General features: G+C 43.4%; 1 pseudogene; it reads right to left on the bottom strand.

The window, feature by feature from the left end:
* Positions 1-10,532: 10,532 nt before the first annotated feature.
* On the bottom strand, positions 10,533-16,896 carry LOC141150207 (uncharacterized; annotated as a pseudogene).
* Between the last annotated feature and the right edge of the window lie 1,651 nt (positions 16,897-18,547).

Below are 18,547 nucleotides of genomic sequence, written 5' to 3'. Positions count from 1 at the left end.
TGTGCCCATCCTGGTCCTCATCTTGTAGTAATGTGCCCATCCTCATCTCTAACTTGTAGTAATACCCCATCCTGTTCCTCATCTTGTAGTAATGTGCCCATCCTGGTCCTCCTCTTGTAGTAATGTGCCCATCCTGGTCCCCATCTTGTAGTAATGTGCCCATCCTGGTCCTCCTCTTGTAGTAATGTGCCCATCCTGGTCCTCCTCTTGTAGTAATGTGCCCATCCTGGTCCTCATCTTATAGTAATGTGCCCATCCTGGTCCCCCGTCTTGTAGTAATGTGCCCATCCTGGTCCCCCATCTTGTAGTAATGGCCCATGCTGGTCCCTATCTTGTAGAACTGTCACGGGTGTGTCAGAGGTGACAGACAGTCGCCCTGCAGTGGTTTGCAGGAGATCTCCACGTTTGGCATTGCAGACAGCTCCCTAGATAGGAGGCTGTGTTTAGGACCCAGCGACTACCTCCCTGTAGTCTGGGTGTATATATACCTGGTGTGTCTAGGTGGGCGTCGCCGGTTATATTCATTTCTACTTGGAACTTGGCTGAAGTAGCATCACGTCCTCTCTGGAGTCTTGAGGCCGTGTACCCTGTTGGAGTTTCTTCTAAAGCTAAGTTATTATTTCTCTGTGTTGTCTTCTCCTTTTGTCTTTAGGCTGCGTGCCCACGTTGCAGATTACAAGCGTTTTTGATGCGGAATTTCCGCAGCGGAAACGCTTGTAAAACGCTAGGTAATCCGCTCCCCATGGTCCCCAAGGGGATTCCGCAAGTTCTATGCACATGCAGCGTTTATGCTGCGTTCAAAAATCCGCAGCATGTCAATTAATTTTGCGTTTCCGCATGTGGAAAACGCGCGATAAACGCACGAAAAACGCACGATAAATGCGTGCGGAATTCCGCATGCGTTTTTCAAGGGGGAGGACTTGCAGAAATGAAGCAGAAATTTTCTGCTTCAATTCTGCAACGTGGGCACATAGCCATAGAGTGCTAGCGTAGGTTGACTAGTGCTCATCTCCTTCCACCCCCAGCTATAGCCTTATGCCAGGGATAGTAGGGTGAGGAACGTGATCGGCGACAGCTGCGGAGGCTGTATAGGGACGTTAGGGGGAGACAGGGTGACGCTAGTCCAGATTAGGAGTCACCTCTTCCACCTTTCCCTTAGTTTCTGGGCTCCCTTTCCCTTCTGTATTGCACTCACACCTGGCGTGACAAGAACATTCAACTGAAAAGAATCACTCACTTGGATGGCAGTCAGGACCAGGCCGCAATCATTACAGGGGCTCTGGTTCCTGCGGGCCCCATTAAGCAGTCTTAGGGGCCGCGTGTTTGAGACCCCTGGTCTAGAGATACATTCAATACTGGCTGCAGAGAAGATTCCTATAATACAGTGAATATTACCAGAAAACATTTACCTATGTTATACACTGACAAGGATCCAGCAACAAGAAAGACAACTGACACGTGGAGGACAAACACCAAAGGTTTCATTGAATGTGGGAGAAATAAATGTGGTTTGTGCAAGTCTGTGAACAAAGCAAAAATGTCTGCATCTACTAACCATAATAAACCCTATAATATCCGACATCTCATTAGTTGTAGCTCCACACGTCATTGACACCATACAATGTGAAGCTTGTCTGCTGCAATATGTGGGGGGCACGGTCAGACCCTTACGTCACCGCATTGGGGGACACGTTAGGGACGTTCTTGGCCCCACAACACGTAATACATCTGCAGCATCACAACATCTCATACAACACAATAGGGATTAATCACTTTACAGTTGTGGGTATTGAATATGTCACCAGACCAGCTAAGGGGGAGATTGGTATAAAAAGTACACCCCAGAGAAGCCTTGTGGATTCTGGAATTGGACCCCAGATTCCCCAGTGATATGAAGCTTCGTTCACACCTTGTATCCATTTACTGAATTGTGTTTTTCCTCTTTTATAGTAATTATACATAATATACACATTATAGATGCAGACACTTCATTCTTCTATTGCACGGATGCTTTTTGTTGTGGACATATGATCATCCATAGGGGTAATGTAGACATACTTGCACTCGTCCATTTGGGGCTGGGGGTCTCCGCTGTGCATTAGACCCTATGATGTGTATAAGAAGCCGGTTACTGGTTATTTATTATGTCATGAAGAAGAACTGAACACAAATACCAGGTAGAAACGCAGAGATGTTTTGCTCCTATCTGTTTTTTAATGTTTCTATGATTTTAATTTGATTTGTTCAATAAAAGTTTTTGTTTTTATTCACATCGGAAAACAAGTGCTGGATTATCAGTAACTTTCTAAGTCCCGTTCATTCCTTCTTCCTCCGAGCACTTCCCATGGATCTCACCAAGCACTGAGAGATGAGCTGAAAGCAGACAATGTTTTCTATAGAGGAATGGCAGACATGGGTGTTGTCCACATAGAAAGCCTCTCCTAAATCCCATGCACAAAAAAGCCGCCCTACAATCTGCCAGGACACATGCGGAAACATATGAAGACTCCTGGGACTTTATACTCTGGAGTGATGAGACCAAGATAAATGGTGGATAAATGAGGAATACAATGAGAAATGCATGATGTCTACAGTGAGACTTGGATCTGAACCCAACCAAACACCTATGAGGAATTCTGAACAGACAATTTGTCATTAGTGATGAGCGCACATGCACGTTACTCGAGATTTATGAGCCTGCTCAGGTACTTTCCGAGCATCTTCGACGTGGTCGGGTGTTTTGTTTGAGTCACTCCATGCACATGATTTGCGACTGTTTGACAGCTTAAATACATGTGAGGAATGACTGTTTCTTAGGCATTCCTCACAAGTATTAAAGCTGTCAAATAGTCGCACACAGGAGTGATTCAAACATAACACCCGAGCACGCTGAAGATACTCGGCAAGCACCTGAGCATGCTCTCCAAAAGGGTTAACAGAACATGCTCCCTCATCACTAGTTGTCATCACTCTATATCCAGAATCCAGGCTCTAAGAGAGCTTGTTCTTGAAGAAGGGAAGAAAGATAGATGATGCATTATATCACTAACTTGTTCATTCCAGGACTAGAAGATTTGGTGCTGTCCTTAAAAATCACGGAGGCCATACAAAATACTAGATGTAGTAGCTTTTTTTTTTTTTTTCTGTAAATATATTTATTAAAATTTTGTCAAAGATAAGATACAACAATCAAGAAAAATAATCAAGAAAAATAGTATACATATGAATACATATGAATTCACATTCAGGTATAATGCAACTTTATGAAGAAACAATCAAACTTGTAATCCAAGATATCTCAGATTGGACTCATCTTGCCCAAACACCACTTAGTAAATTTTAAACTAAACATTCTTAAATGGTGTAGGAAAAGGGCAGTGAAGAAGAGATAAAGTCAAGTAAAAAGAAAGCAAAGGAAATAGAGACAAAAAGATTGGAAGTGGGGAAAAGGGGGGAGGGACTAAACCATCCTCGGTCCCAATTACCTTATATGGGGGTTAAGAGGACTCACTTAACCAGTCCCGAAACTCTAAGCTCACCTTGAATGTCTCCCAAAGGAACCATGTTTGGCCCTGAACGGTCACAGAGTCGCTATCTTGAGCCATCATCGACTCCATGCGGCCCAATCTATCCATTTCGGACACCCACTCAGCCGCAGATGGAACCCTCACTGCTCTCCAGTATCGGGGGATAATTGTTCTGGCCGCCACTAAGCAGAACCTCAGAATTCCTTTCTTTATGGTTGTTATAGACCCAGGAATCAATGAAAGGAGGGCAATTTGAGGGGATGGTTCACAGTGGACACCCGTCATCAAGCGAAAGGCATTAAAAACCGCACCCCAAAATTTACGCAGAAGCCTACAAGACCACCATATATGAAGCATAGACCCTTCCTCATTGTCGCATCTCCAGCATGTATTCGGGATTGCAGGATTGAATTTATGGAGAAGCACAGGACACCTATACCAACGTGTTAAAATTTTATAATTTTTCTCTTGTGATCTGCAAGAGACAGAGATCTTGTGTGTAAGGGTAAAGATCTTCAGGCAATCAGCCTCAGAGAGGGTAGTCTGCAAGTCTCTCTCCCATGCTGTAATAAAGCTAGGGGTGTCAATAGATACTGTTTCCAGGATCAAATTATAAAGCAAGGAGACTGTGTGGGTCGGGCCCTCAGTAGACAGCATCAAGGACTCAAATCGGGTCGATCTGTTAAAAGAAATACCTGAGAGGAAGTCCTTCAACTGGCATATGTCCCCTAACTCCCCCACATCGGAGAGCCCAGAGAGCCCGGTCATGAGACCTCCAACATAAAAACGTAGTCCTATCCACCGCTGGAGGGAAATCAATGTTGCCGAAGAGGGGGCTCAGTCTGCACGGTGTATTACTGAGTTTCAGTTTCCCCCGATTTCTATCCCAAAATCTCAGCACTATCTGCGTAAGTGGTGGAAAGTCTGAGATCGGGGGCCTAGAATTGGCACTACACCATGGTACCCAATATAGAGAGCCAGGGGAGAGGAGTTTTTCTATAGTCACCCACTAATTGTGCAAGTCATTATATCTCCAGTCAACCAATCTAGACAAGAGAATAGCTTGATAGTATCGTTTGAAATTAGGGAGACCTGTGCCCCCCTGTGTCTTGGATCTAGTCAAAACCGAGAGCCTAATTCGGGGTCTACGAGCGCCCCAAACAAAACTATTGATAGCAGATTGTAAATGATTAAAGAAATAATCAGGTATTGCTATTGGGGCAGTTTGAAAAAGATAAAGGAAACGAGGGAGAATATCCATTTTAATAACGTTTATACGGCCGAACCATGAAAGCTGAGGTCTACTGTATTTTTTAAGATCCAAAAACGTTTTGTGTAAAAGTGGGACATAGTTCAATGAAAACAGGTCTACCCCATCTCTGAGGATCCAAACTCCCAGGTACTTTATTTCTTTATCCTCCCATTTAAATGAGAAGGAAGTTTGAAGTCTCCGAACTAAATCGTCAGGGAAAGATATATTTAGGGCATCTGTCTTGGAATAGTTAACTTTAAAATTAGATACTTCTCCAAACCGTTGGAACTCTCTCATCTGCACTGGGAAGGCAGTGGTTGGATTAGTGATGTAAATCAAAAGGGCATCTGCATAGATGGACAATTTGAAATGATTCTGACCAACATTGACGCCTTTGATGTCTGATGCATTCCTCAGTGCTACCGCTAGATGCTCCATTGCAATGATGTAGAGTAAGGGAGAAAGAGGGCACCCCTGTCTTGTGCCATTAGCTATATGAAAAGGGGATGAGAAAATACCATTAACTTTAAGTCGGGCTGTGGGACCCCGATATAGTGCCATAATCCTACCCAGCATGTCCGGACCCAAGTTGTGTCAAGGCAGACCTTAGAAAGCTCCACCACAAGCGATCAAATGCCTTTTCTGCGTCAACAGATAATAGACATGCTGGGATCTTATGTTTATGCATATGGGAGGTAAGGAGCAATGTTTTTATAGTATTATCTCTAGCCTCTCTGCGGTGTACAAAACCAGCCTGATCTCCATGAATAGAGCTAGGAAGTAGTAAGCTTAGTCTGTTTGCAATTGCTTTGGCATATACTTTTACATCTACGTTAATTAGGGAGATAGGCCGATAATTTGCGCATACCAAGGGGTCCTTTCCTGGTTTGGGAATAACGACAATCGTGGCAGCTAAGGTTTGAGGGGCAAAATGGCAATTCTCAGAGATGGAATTGAAGAGCTTCGTCATAAATTATATTAAATTTGGAGCAAATAATTTATAAAAATTAGCCGGGAATCCATCCAGGCCGGGGCTTTTGCCATTTGCCAAAGACTTGACTGTAGTCAGTACCTCCTGTTCCGAGAACGGGGTCTCAAGGGCCACCACGTCCTCAGATGGCAGAGGGGGAATCGGAGTGCAATTTACATAATCATCCACTCTTTCCTGGAAGTCGGACATGGCCATGTCTGCCAAAGGTCCCCTAAGGTTGTAAAGGGAGTTGTAAAGGGAGTTGTAATAATCCCTAAATGAGTCTGCAATCTCCAGAGGAGAATGAAGAGATTTACCTGATTTAGATTTAATGATGGGTATATATGTAGTAGGAATTCAAGGATGCAAAAATCGTGCTAAAGCTCTACCAGGCTTGTCTGAGTATTCATATAGATATCTACGGAAGCGGTCTCTCTGTCTCGCTGTTGCTGTATCTAGCAATGAGCTCAAGTCAGTTCTAGCTTTCAACAGATCAATCATGACCTGTGGATTTTGTGATCCAACTCTAAAGCCTGAATATGCGTCAGCAGATTAGTAATGGCAGAAGCCCTATCCTTCTTCAATCGTGCCCCTTGGATGAGTACTCCCCGTATGACTCCCTTTAGGGCCTCCCACTGAAATGGCAAAGCTGTGGAGTCATCTTTGTGATTATTGGAGAAATCTGAGATGGCTGTCCTGATTGCCTCTTGGCAAGTAGGATCTTTAAGAAGCCCCGGGTGCAAGGACCAAGTCCACTCGCTCAATGAGAGTTCTGGTAATGTCAAGGATAGTAAAACCGGGGCATGGTCCGACCAAATCATTGGGTCAATTTGTGTCAATGGGTGAAACGAGAGCAGTCTGTGACTAATTAAAAAATAATCTATTCTGCTATATGAATCATGTACCGTGGAGTAAAAAGTATAGTCACGTGTGGAGGGATGGGTCAGTCTCCAAACATCGACCAATCTAGATTCCATTAGTTTAGCTCTCAGGCTCTCCAACTGGGAAGGGGGGATGGCCGACCTACCCGTAGATGAGTCCAGGACCCGATCCAGCGTGAAATTGAGGTCTCCTCCAACTATTACCGCACTCTTGGCGAATGCTGCAAGGTCGCGTAAGTATGCTTTACAAGTTCTAATCTGATCCTGGTTAGGGAGATAAAAGTTAGCGATGGTAAATACATCTCTGATAATTTTAATCTTTAGGAACAAATACCTTCCTTGCGTATCAGGTTTAGAGGCAAGTACTTGAGCCTGTAGCGACTTGTGCAGGGCAATACTGACCCCTTTCGATTTTGAGTCTGGGTTGCTGCTATGGAACCAATGTGAATAATATTTATGGTTGAGTGATGGTATCCGATCTGACCTAAAGTGTGTCTCCTGAAGAAGTAATATATGAACCCATTTTTTATGCATATGGTAAAGTACCTGTGAGCGTTTTTCTGGGGTATTAAACCCTCTAATGTTCAGAGAACAAAGTTTCAAAGTGGACATCGTGAATTAATACAAGAATCAGTGATGGGACCGAGTGGTGGTATGAGGAAAAGAGGTATTGGGTGTAGAAGAGTAAGCCCTTACGAAAGAAGAAATGGAAGAAAAATCAGTAGGAAGATTAGAAAGGACAGAATATGAATAAAAGGTTCAGACGGAGAAATACCATCTTATTAGACCACAGGTAGCTACCCCTATGGACTAAGATTAAACAGAGAAATCTCTGTAAGTAGTGTCAAAGACACACCCTAATTTGGGAGGTGACTGTACCCTAAAACACGAGCAATCGGCCAGGCCCCCACAGCAAATTAATTATACATTGTTAATTAATTTATGCAACTAAACAAATCCAGTGCCCCTGACTTATCCAAATTCCCTTTAACGCTACATAAAACCAGAGGCAACTAAAAGGTGGTGGAAATCCTGTGGGCTATTTTCTAGACATAATAAGCCAATGCAATGCATAGTGAGGTTCCACCCAAGGACTGCAAAGCCCCCCATAAGAAATCTACTAATATTAAAATTAGACAATGTGAACTGAGGTCTAAGATGGCAGACATACAAGAAACAGAGGCATGTTCACACTAGCAAAAAAGAAGCAAGACAAAAATATATCTCATACCCTACCATAATTATATATAATTGTAAAGCAAAATTGCATAATAAATATAGGGTACTTAGTGAACTATTTTTGATCAAAAAAAGTATACAAGCCGTCCCACCAGCGGCAAGGTGACCCTAAATTGGGACGGTACCTATACTGCCTATATTAAAAACCTTACTGTATATCAAAGTTGAAGTAATGCATATAAAAGGGTAGACAAATAGGACCGGGTCCCAACTCCAGACCACCTAGGCCCGTGGTAAGCTACATATATACCAATCAGCTCAACAAAGGGCATGCCACACCCTTAAATTGCACAGAATGCAAACAAGTCAAAAAACCGTCCCAATTTAGGGTCACCTTGCCGCTGGTGGGACGGCTTGTATACTTTTTTTGATCAAAAATAGTTCACTAAGTACCCTATATTTATTATGCAATTTTGCTTTACAATTATATATAATTATGGTAGGGTATGAGATATATTTTTGTCTTGCTTCTTTTTTGCTAGTGTGAACATGCCTCTGTTTCTTGTATGTCTGCCATCTTAGACCTCAGTTCACATTGTCTGTTTTTTTGACTTGTTTGCATTCTGTGCAATTTAAGGGTGTGGCATGCCCTTTGTTGAGCTGATTGGTATATATGTAGCTTACCACGGGCCTAGGTGGTCTGGAGTTGGGACCCGGTCCTATTTGTCTACCCTTTTATATGCATTACTTCAACTTTGATATACAGTAAGGTTTTTAATATAGGCAGTATAGGTACCGTCCCAATTTAGGGTCACCTTGCCGCTGGTGGGACGGCTTGTATACTTTTTTTGATCAAAAATAGTTCACTAAGTACCCTATATTTATTATGCAATTTTGCTTTACAATTATATATAATTATGGTAGGGTATGAGATATATTTTTGTCTTGCTTCTTTTTTTGCTAATATTAAAATTAATAAACTCCGATATGAGGAAAAAGACAGTGGAGAGAGCGAGTGACTACGATAGGACAGACTCCTAAGGCTCAGGAGTCACCAGAGGGACCAGTGGAGTCACTGCGTGGGTATCTTCTCCTCTTCCTCTCAGTTCCCATTATCACTCTTCCACCTCTCCTTGCTCCTCCGAACCCAAAAGAGGATAAACGGGGCCACTCTCCCAGGGTGACTGGTGGCAACCCCAGAGACGATGAAAAATCCAAAAGATCCAATGGCGATCTCAGGGTCACCGTCCCAGTGTCCCCACAAGCATGAAGCTGAAAGGGGTATCCCCATTTATAAGTAATGTTCTTCGCACGCAGAGCCTCCAAAAGAGGTCGGAGAGCCCTTCTTTTAGCCAGAGTTATAGTGGAGAGGTCCGCTAGAAGTTGAATGTTTGTGCCATTAAAGTCTATGGCATCGTTCTCTCTAGCTTTACGCATAATGTCTTCTTTAATTTGGAAGAATTGGATCCTGCAAATGACATCTCTAGGTCTAGATGGGTCAGGGTGTTTGGGGCCCAGGGATCGGTGAGCTCTGTCCAGCTCGAGATGTTCCTCCGTGGAGCTACTCAGCAATGAGTTGAAAAGGTGCTGTAGGGCTGAATTCAGGTCCCGTGGAGCCACCGACCCCGGGAGACCTCGGAGTCTAATGTTGTTTCTCCGATTTCTGTTTTTGGAGTCTTCTGGCATATCCAGAACTAGATCAAAATTCTCGGAGTGCTGATCCAAAATATGCTGCTGGGTGTGGAGCTGGGTAGATAGTTCATCCACTTTAGCTTCAAGTGCAGTGACGGCAGAGTTTATATTAGAAACATCCTCTTTGAGGGAGCCAATTTCCCCCTTGCATACGGCCTCCAATCGCTGGATATAACCCTCCATATCGGTCTTAGTGGGGATAGCATTTAAATGGGCCCGTAATTCCCCAGCATTCATAGTCAGGAGCGAGGGATCCCCGAGGTTTGCAAAGCTAATAGGGGTCCCAGGGCCATCCTGGGTAATCATACTGCTATTCTCAGTCACGCCAGTGTCAGATGCAAGGGGTCCCAGAACTATGCTGCTTGTAGCTCCTGCACTCCTCAGAGATTCAGTTGGGGTAGAGGAATGGGTTAACTGAGTAGATGGTGAAGCTGACTTGGAGGGGGAGGGGTGGGACCCGGATCTCTCCACTCTCTGCATGCCTGCATTACCACTGTCAATAACACCGGATCCCACTTGAACTGCCTTCCCCTTTCCCTGTGTCTGTCTCCCCGGAGTGCGGCCTCCACGTGATAATCTGGCTTCAGCAGCAGGTAAGCTTGCTCCCCTCAGGCTCTGCACACTAGTTCCTCCCACAGCAGCAGCCATATCTACACGTGTGAGCTGTTTTCCCGCGCTGCCTGAGACTGATAAATACCGAGTGATGCCAGGGTCAGTGGGTCCAGAGATGAGCTCCCGTGGTGCCTGGGAGCGGAGACCGGATTTTCTTCTCATGTAGAGGTTGGGATCTGCTTGTGCTGGCTAATGATTTGCTGTAAGGGCTCTGGAAAGCACGAGCTCTCTCTAAGTGTGACTGCTCTGCTTCATGGGCAGGCCACGCCCCGATGTAGTAGCTTTTGATTTGGGGTGTACGCATTTTTTGCATTAACTAATTTGAGTTAAACTGAAGATTTTGTAATGATAGTTATATTATTACCCTTACGTTCATGTTTTGATTACAAAAAAATGTTCTATGTAACTCAGTTTTGGCAAAATGTTAGAAATATTTATTGTGTTCAGTGAAATATTAATTAAAATCTTACTTATCAAAGGGGGTGTACTCATTTATGCTGAGTAATGTTTATTAAAATTTATAGAACATAATTACAGTTTCTTTCCTGTATGACTTGTCTTATGTTTTGCAAGGTATGATTTATGTATAAAAGATTTCCCACAGTCTGAACATGAATACGGCTTCTCTCCTGTGTGAATTCTCTGATGTGTATTGAGATTCCCTTTCTTTGTGAAGGACTTCCCACATTCTGAACATGAATACGGCTTTTCCCCTGTGTGAATTCTCTGATGTGTATTAAGACTCCCTTTATCTGAGAAGGACTTCTCACATAGTGAACATGAAAATGGCTTCTCTCCTGTGTGAATTCTCTGATGTGTACTAAGATTCCCTTTCTTTGTGAAGGACTTCCCACATTCTGAACATGAATATGGCTTTTCTCCTGAGTGAATTCTCTGATGTGTAACAAGTTGTGATTTCTCTGTAAAGCACCTTCCACATTGTATACATGAAAACGGTTTTTCCCCTGTATGAATTCTTTGATGTTCAACAACAATGATTTATATATAAAAGATTTCCCACATTCTGAACATGAAAATGGCTTTTCCTTTGTGTGAATTCTCTCATGTGCAGAAAGATTTGATTTATTTATATAAGATTTCCCACATTCTGAGCATGAAAATGGCTTTTCGCCTGTATGAATTCTCTCATGTGTAGCACGGTGTGATTTACTTACAAAAGATTTCCCACATTCTGAGCATGAAAATGGCTTTTCTCCTGTATGAATTCTCTCATGTGTAGCAAGGAGTGATTTATATATAAAAGATTTCCCACATTCTGAACATGGATACGGCTTCTCTCCTGTATGACTTTTCTCATGTTTCCTAAGACTTGATTTATTTGTAAAGCATTTCTCACAGAATGAACATGAATACGGCTTCTCTCCTGTGTGAATTCTTCTTTGATGTCTAACAAGCTCTGAATTATCTCTAAAACATTTCCCACATTCTGAACATGAATACAGCTTTTCTCCTGTGTGAATTCTCTGATGTGTATTAAGACTCCCTTTATCTGTGAAGCATTTCTCACATAGTGAACATGAAAATGGCTTGTCTCCCGTGTGAATTCTCTGATGTCTAATAAGATTCCCTTTTTCTGTAAAGCATTTCCCACATTTTGAACATGAATATGGTTTATCTCCTGTGTGAATTTTCTGATGTCTAATAAGACTTCCTTTATCTGTAAAGGACTTCTCACATTCTGAACATGAAAATGGATTTTCCCTTGTGTGAATTCTTAGATGTGTAATAAGATTCCCTTTAACTGTAAAGCATTTCCCACATTCTGAACAGGAGTATGGCTTTTCTCCTTTGTGCTTTTTTTGTGTTAAAAAAATCTAAACTTCTAGTAAATTGCTTGTCACACTGAAATCTTGAATCCACTTTGTGACCTGGAATAGTGGTAACAATGTGAGATTGCTCAGGAGATGATTCCTCATGATCAGCAGGATTATAAGAAAGTGAAGTGCTGTGAAGTCCAGGAGGTGCAGGAAGGGTGATGAGGTTTCCTCCATTAGAGTGCTTCCTGATATCTTCTTTTTTCCAATTTAGCGATGAACCGTTATTCTCACAAGGATTTCCTATAAGGATGAAAGATAGATTAGACTCACTGAAATGGATGCTAGAACATAACTTTTATTCAAACTTTTTTATAAAATAACCCCTATGACATACAACATGACGCACTCATGTGTTTCAATTCCTAGAGTGACAGAGAATTGACAAGAGACAACAAAAAACAAAACCACAAACTACCCACAAATCTATTCTAGATTAGAATACGCGGTCTCTGTCCGATTAGGGAAACTCATCAGGAGACACACACTAAAGAAATGGAGACAACCTGGTTAAAAACAAAATATATATAGTGGATTCCAATCCTCTCATATGTCGGTTTCTCAAGTATAACAGACCTAGAATCTCCCCTCTAGAATGGGGAGAACACTATGCTTTTAATTAGCTATATTAACCCATTAACGACCACCGTAGCGCATTTTTATGGTGGAAGTTAAAGGTGCTTACGACTCAGCGCTGCCCTTTCACGGCATTGAGGAATAAGTGAATAGCACCACCTGTCTGTGACAGCTGACACCCTGCAGTTTCGGCCCCGGCCAGTTTCGATGCTGATCGGGGCCAATTAACTCCTTAAATACCGCTATCAATTGTGATAATGCTATTTAATTGGTGAAAAGGGGGTCGCAAGACCCCCTTAGTAACTATCGGACCCCCGCAATGATAATTGTAGGTCCCGATCGTTACCATGGTACCATGAGATCATGTGAAAAAAACAACAACAACCCAACGAACAAATCGGTCTTATCACTTTTACCGCACCGTGAACGGTGCAAAAAATAAAAAGCAATAACTGAATTCCTGTTTTTTGTTCATTCTGTGTCTGAAAAATCTGAATAAAAAGCGATCAAAAATTACTATGTGCCCCAAAATGGTACCAAAAAAATCTGCAACTCGTCCCGCAAAGAATTAACCATCATACAGCTCTACTCACCAAAAAATAAAAAAGTTACAGCTCAGAGAATATGGCGACGAAAAAAACCCACTACTTTTTATATATATAAAATATATAAAAAAAGCATTTTTACTGTGTGACAGCTGCAAAACCTAAAAAAAAACACCATATCAATATGTTATCGCTGTAATCGCAATGACCCGAAGAATAAATCCGACTCAGTCACTGCGCAGTGAGCGGCGCAAAAATAAAAATAAGAAATATTCTGGAACTGCTGTCTATATGTTCATTCTGCCTCACATTTATCCTGCGTTCTCCGCTGAGCGCTTACGTTGGGGTTTCCATGTAAATTCCCCAAAACTGCAATTCAGACAAACCCCAGAAGGAGATGGAGACACTCACTTATGAGGTCAGTGGAGTCCCTTTAGACTGGTCTGTGTTCTGGCTGCGTCCCATCATTTTAGGCTTTTTTTAGCGCATAAGTGTGGACGACCACAGATCTGTGTTCACCTAAAAAGATGGAGACCACTGGAGCAGACGTCAAACTGACTCTACCGTGTCTCCATCTACCTCATTATGGTGGGTGGTTCCATCGGGGGTTTCGTCTGAATCACATTTTTGTGGGATTTACATGGAAACTCCGACGTAAGTGCTCAGCGTAGCCTGGCGATCCAGTCTTATTCTGGAAGCAATCAAAAATTATGTAGTCCAAAATGTTATCAATAAAACCCCTAATTTATCCCACACAAAACTAGCCCCCTCTCAGGTCCGTCATCTGTCACTGCAACTATAGGAGGTCCCACATTACTGGAAGAATAAAGACTCTGGAAAAGCGACAGCAGCCACCCCATCAAATAAAAATCCAGTGAATTCTGCGCTCCCAAATCCAAATGCCCCCCTCCTTCTGAGCCCCACTGTGCCTAAACCGAAGTAAGCAGTCACATGTTTGGCATTATTGTAGTGGGGAGAGTACTTAATTTACGGGGTGCATTTCACCAGGAGAAATGTATGGGGGCGCTACAGTATATGGGGGCACAATATGTGGGCACTAAACTTGCATATCTGCAATTCTCCAGAATAAAGCCTGGAATGGATGTTACATAATAGTCACTGCAGCAGTAGATGAATTCATTGAGATGTGTAATTTCTACAATGGGGTAACTTTTGGGGTTCTGGCACCTTTGGGGCTCCGCAAATGTCGTCCATAAACCATTCTACCAACATCTATGCACCAAAAGCCAAATAGCGCTCCTTACTTCTCAGCCCTGACGTGTGGCCTAACAGTAATTTCTGACGACATATGAGGCATTATCAAGTTCTGAAGAAAGTGCATAAAATTATAGGGGTCCGTTTTCTTCTATTATCCATTGTAAAAATTACAAATTTGGAGCTAAAACTACATTTTCGTGAAAAAATGAAAATTCTCAATATGACGACCTAATGTTATCAAATTCTGTGTAGTACCTGTGGGTTCAAAATGCTCACTATACCCCTGGATAAAATCATTGAGTGGTGTAGTTTCCAAAATCGGGTAACTTGTCAGAGTTTTCCACTGTTTAGGCATATCAGGGGCTCTCCAAACGCGACAGGACGCCAGCAGACCATTCCATCAAAGTCTGTGTTCCAAACGTCACTCCTTCATTTACAAGCCCTGCCGTGCGCCCAAACAATGGCTTTCCCCCACATATGGGGTATGTCCGTACTCAGGAGCAATTGCACAACAAATTTTGGGGTCCATTTTCTCCAGTTATCCTGGTATGGGGTTAAAAGTAGATTTTTGTGGGAAAAATGTGAGATTTTTTATTAGGGCGTTGAAGGTTCCTTGGGAAGGCAGCCCCCTCCATACTGGGGAACCCAACAGGGGGCGGAGGCCCAAAAGGGGGCGGGCGTCCATGGTCCAAAGGGGCAGGGGAGGTAATGCCAAAAGGTCCCTGCTAGCGATATTATATGCTGGAAATGCCACGGCCCAGGCCATATAGCAGCCCGTTGTGCCCTGACCACCAAGCAAATGGACTGCAGCCTGGAATGCCACTGTTCAAACTATGCGTATCCGGCCTGCAGTGTGAGCTGTCCACCCAGCGAGGGGCCACAAGCTTGTCCCGTAAAGGTAAATAGTTGGCAAGTAACTGGACTGCTAGACTCAGGGAGCCTGTGACCCTTGTGAGGGCCACTTTTCTCTCCACCTGATCCCAGGGAAGAAGGTTGGCGTCCGGTGCATTCATGGTGATGCTAAAGACTACCCCTTGGACAGAGTGGACACTGAAACTGCCCATGGTATGGAGTGCCACGAGGTCGGCGTCGTCCAGGACTTATTGCACCCCATTATTATATGCTGGGAATTTTGTTTGTTTTGGGGATCTGTGGTGGAAGGGTTCAGGGCTCGATGGTTGGATACGAAACCGATTGGCCCTAAAGAGGTATCAACACACCCAGAGTCGGACGGGTTTCCTTTCTGTCTCCTTGTGGGGGATGAGGAGGTAGTGTTCCCTGAAACTGACATTCCTGAGTTAGGTGTGACCAGCGAAAATTTTAGCTCCACCCAACATAGGGACCTGACTCTGAGGGAAGCATTTAACAATGTCACAGTCATAAATGGTATTGCGCAGGAGCCAGGGGCTGAAACGAGATTTCCCTATTTTATGCTGAGTGGGGAGTTATTGTACTGGGTTACAAAGGTGAGGAGGAGCTTTTGGAACATTTATTAGTACCAGGGCCTTATAGACGAAGGTGTCACGGGTGTGTGAGATGTAACAGACAGTCGCTCTGGATCTGGCTGCAGAAGGTCACTGCGTTTGACATTGCAGACGCCTTCTTAATTTTTGACCCAGCGGCAACCTACCTCCTCTGATTGACAAACCCTGGTCTGGGTGTTTATAAACTCTCAGTATGCTTCAAGGAGTAGTCGGTGATATTCTCATTTTCCCTTGTGAAGGCACGGAGCAATAGCAGTCGGGTAGCTTCCTCTCTGGTGCCCTTGAAGGACGTTTGGTGTTATCTCTCTGGTGTCTACTCAAGATAAGTTTTCCTCCCTTTGTTTGCCTCCCTTGTTGTCTTTAGTTTATAGTGGGACTGACCAGTGCTCACCCCCTTATTTGGGCCTAGCTCTAGGAATATACAGGGATTATGTTTCCTGTTCCGCGATAGGTGCGGAACCTATATAGGGACGGTAGGACAAGTAGGGTGATGTTAGATCTGCTTAGGGGTCTCCACTCCCCCTTTCCCTAGTGTTTGGGCTACCCTCCCCTCATCCCTTGCACTTAGTCTTTCCCACACCATGCATCAGGGCTGTGGAGTCGGAGTCGGTGTCCATTTTGGTGGAGTCGGAATCGGTATAAAATGAACTGACTAACTCCTATAATATATAATAAATTGGGTACAGTAGTTCAATGCAGTTTGTGTGGAAATTTTTTTTCATATGAATTTGGGAAAGTTATGAAATGTCCTATAAATGTCTGTTCTATTCCTGATCTAAGGGTCTAGACTTTTAGCTGAGTTGAATCTGTACTACAGTAAATTTATCATTTAAACATGAGCCATGTATGAGGGAGTCAGAGTCATGGAAATTGAGGAGTTGGAGTCGGAGGTTTGGCTTACCAACTCCACAGCCCTTCCGTGCGTGACAGAAGGTTGTTGGACATGGCCCATTTACATGTCTTGGGTGGCCATCTGGGGGTGTAAAAAAATCGGAAACGGATCATGCAGAGGTTCTATTGGCCTGGATGTCACCGGGAAATCTTAAAGTATTGTAGGTCCTGTCCTACTTGCCAGTCAACCGCCCCACCTCTCACTTTCGAAAGTCCGCTTATGCCATTGCCCATCATTGAAGTGCCGTTTGAGAGAATTGCCATGGACTTGGTCGGTCCCCTGGTTAATTTTGCTCATGGGCATCAATATATATTAGTCATCTTGGAGTATGCCACATGCTATCCAGAAGCGATTCCCCTGAGAAACTCTTCGGCAAAGGAGTATAGCTCGTGAATTGGTCCACGTTTTTCCCCGGACAGGATTACCAAGGGACCAACCAAGGAACACCCTTTATGAGGAAGGTGATGAGGGAATTGTGTAAGGCCCTGCAAATCACCCAACTAAAGACATCAGTATACTATCCTCAGACCGATGGCCTTGTGGAAAGGTTCAATAAAACTCTGAAGAGTATGTTTAGGAAGGCCATAGAAAAGGATGACAGAGACTGGAGCTGTCACCTACCTTATTTGTTGTTCTCTATCAGAGAGGTACCACAGGCCTCTACTAAGTTCTCGCCATTTGAACTTCTGTATGGCCAGCATCCGTGGGGGTCTCCTTGATATAGCAAAGGAAACCTGGGAAGCCGAAGTCACGCCCCACAGGAGCGTCGCTGAGCACGTCGCACGCACAGATGCAGGAGAGGATTGCGAAGGTAATGCCCATCATAAAAGGACATCTCCTCCAGGCACAAGAGGCTCAAGCTAGGGTCTACAACTGATCAGCCAGAGTGAGGCAGTTCAATCCTGGAGACCAAGTCCTCATACTGATTCCTACTGTGGAAAGCAAATTCTTGGTCAAGTGGCAAGGGCCGTAAGAGGTGGTGGAAAAGCTTGGTGAAGTGAATTACAATATTCATCAACCGGGAAGCCGTAAACCCTACCAGATCTACCATCACTGATGATTATATTAATGAAACATGATGATAGGTTCTACCTTATGCCCAACCCCCCTGTACTACTCTATGTATTCAGCTTGCACACTGCCTCAGTACCCCCCGAGGAAGAAAACACACAAAACGCGCGTAGGGGTACTGGTGTAGGGCTATCACTATGGCATATGGTTTGTATTCTTGTGATTAACTATATACTGTCTAAGCCGGTGCCCAACTGGTCTTAGAAACCTATTTATTATGTGTATTTATGATCTGGCAATTTGAACTGTATACAATAATGTACACCTATATAATGGTATATATACTTACCTGTATGCCATAAGATTGTTTGTAGACCACACTGCCTATTGGTTTTAATTGGGATTTTTTAGGGGCAGTACATTTTTAATTGGTTTTGCTTGCTGTGTTAAATAAAATACTATGAATAATTAACTATTATATGACTACTTCAGATGATTTTATTAATATAGCAAAAGGAGGAACTGTTTTGGTATATAGTTCTGAGAACAGGTCCATGTTCTTCTGCAGCAATCCCTGACATTGCTGTTTTTAAGCCTTTGACAGCGTCTCCGATATTGCCACTCCTCCAACCTCAGCTTCTGGCTTGATCAGCAAACATGGAGTTTCAACAGGCTCTCTCTCTTGCCAATGCTTGATGATTGAATTGGGATACTCCTTATGTACAGCTAATGGATCTATATATCCTTTTTGTGCTAATTAATTCTGTTCTCAGAACTGCCTGGATGTACAAAGGTCATAGAACATGCGATTTCTACGAAGCCACATGTGCGGGTGAACTTGAAACCCTATCAAATTCCCGAGGCCCGACAAAA

The sequence above is a fragment of the Phyllobates terribilis genome, unplaced genomic scaffold, assembly GCF_046119375.1.
Source record: "Phyllobates terribilis strain yellow unplaced genomic scaffold, ASM4611937v1 Scaffold_1__5_contigs__length_1240528914, whole genome shotgun sequence".
Classification (NCBI taxonomy): domain Eukaryota; kingdom Metazoa; phylum Chordata; class Amphibia; order Anura; family Dendrobatidae; genus Phyllobates; species Phyllobates terribilis.
The sequence above is the reverse complement of the archived record's forward strand: the minus strand, read 5'-3'. Positions and strand labels throughout refer to the sequence as shown.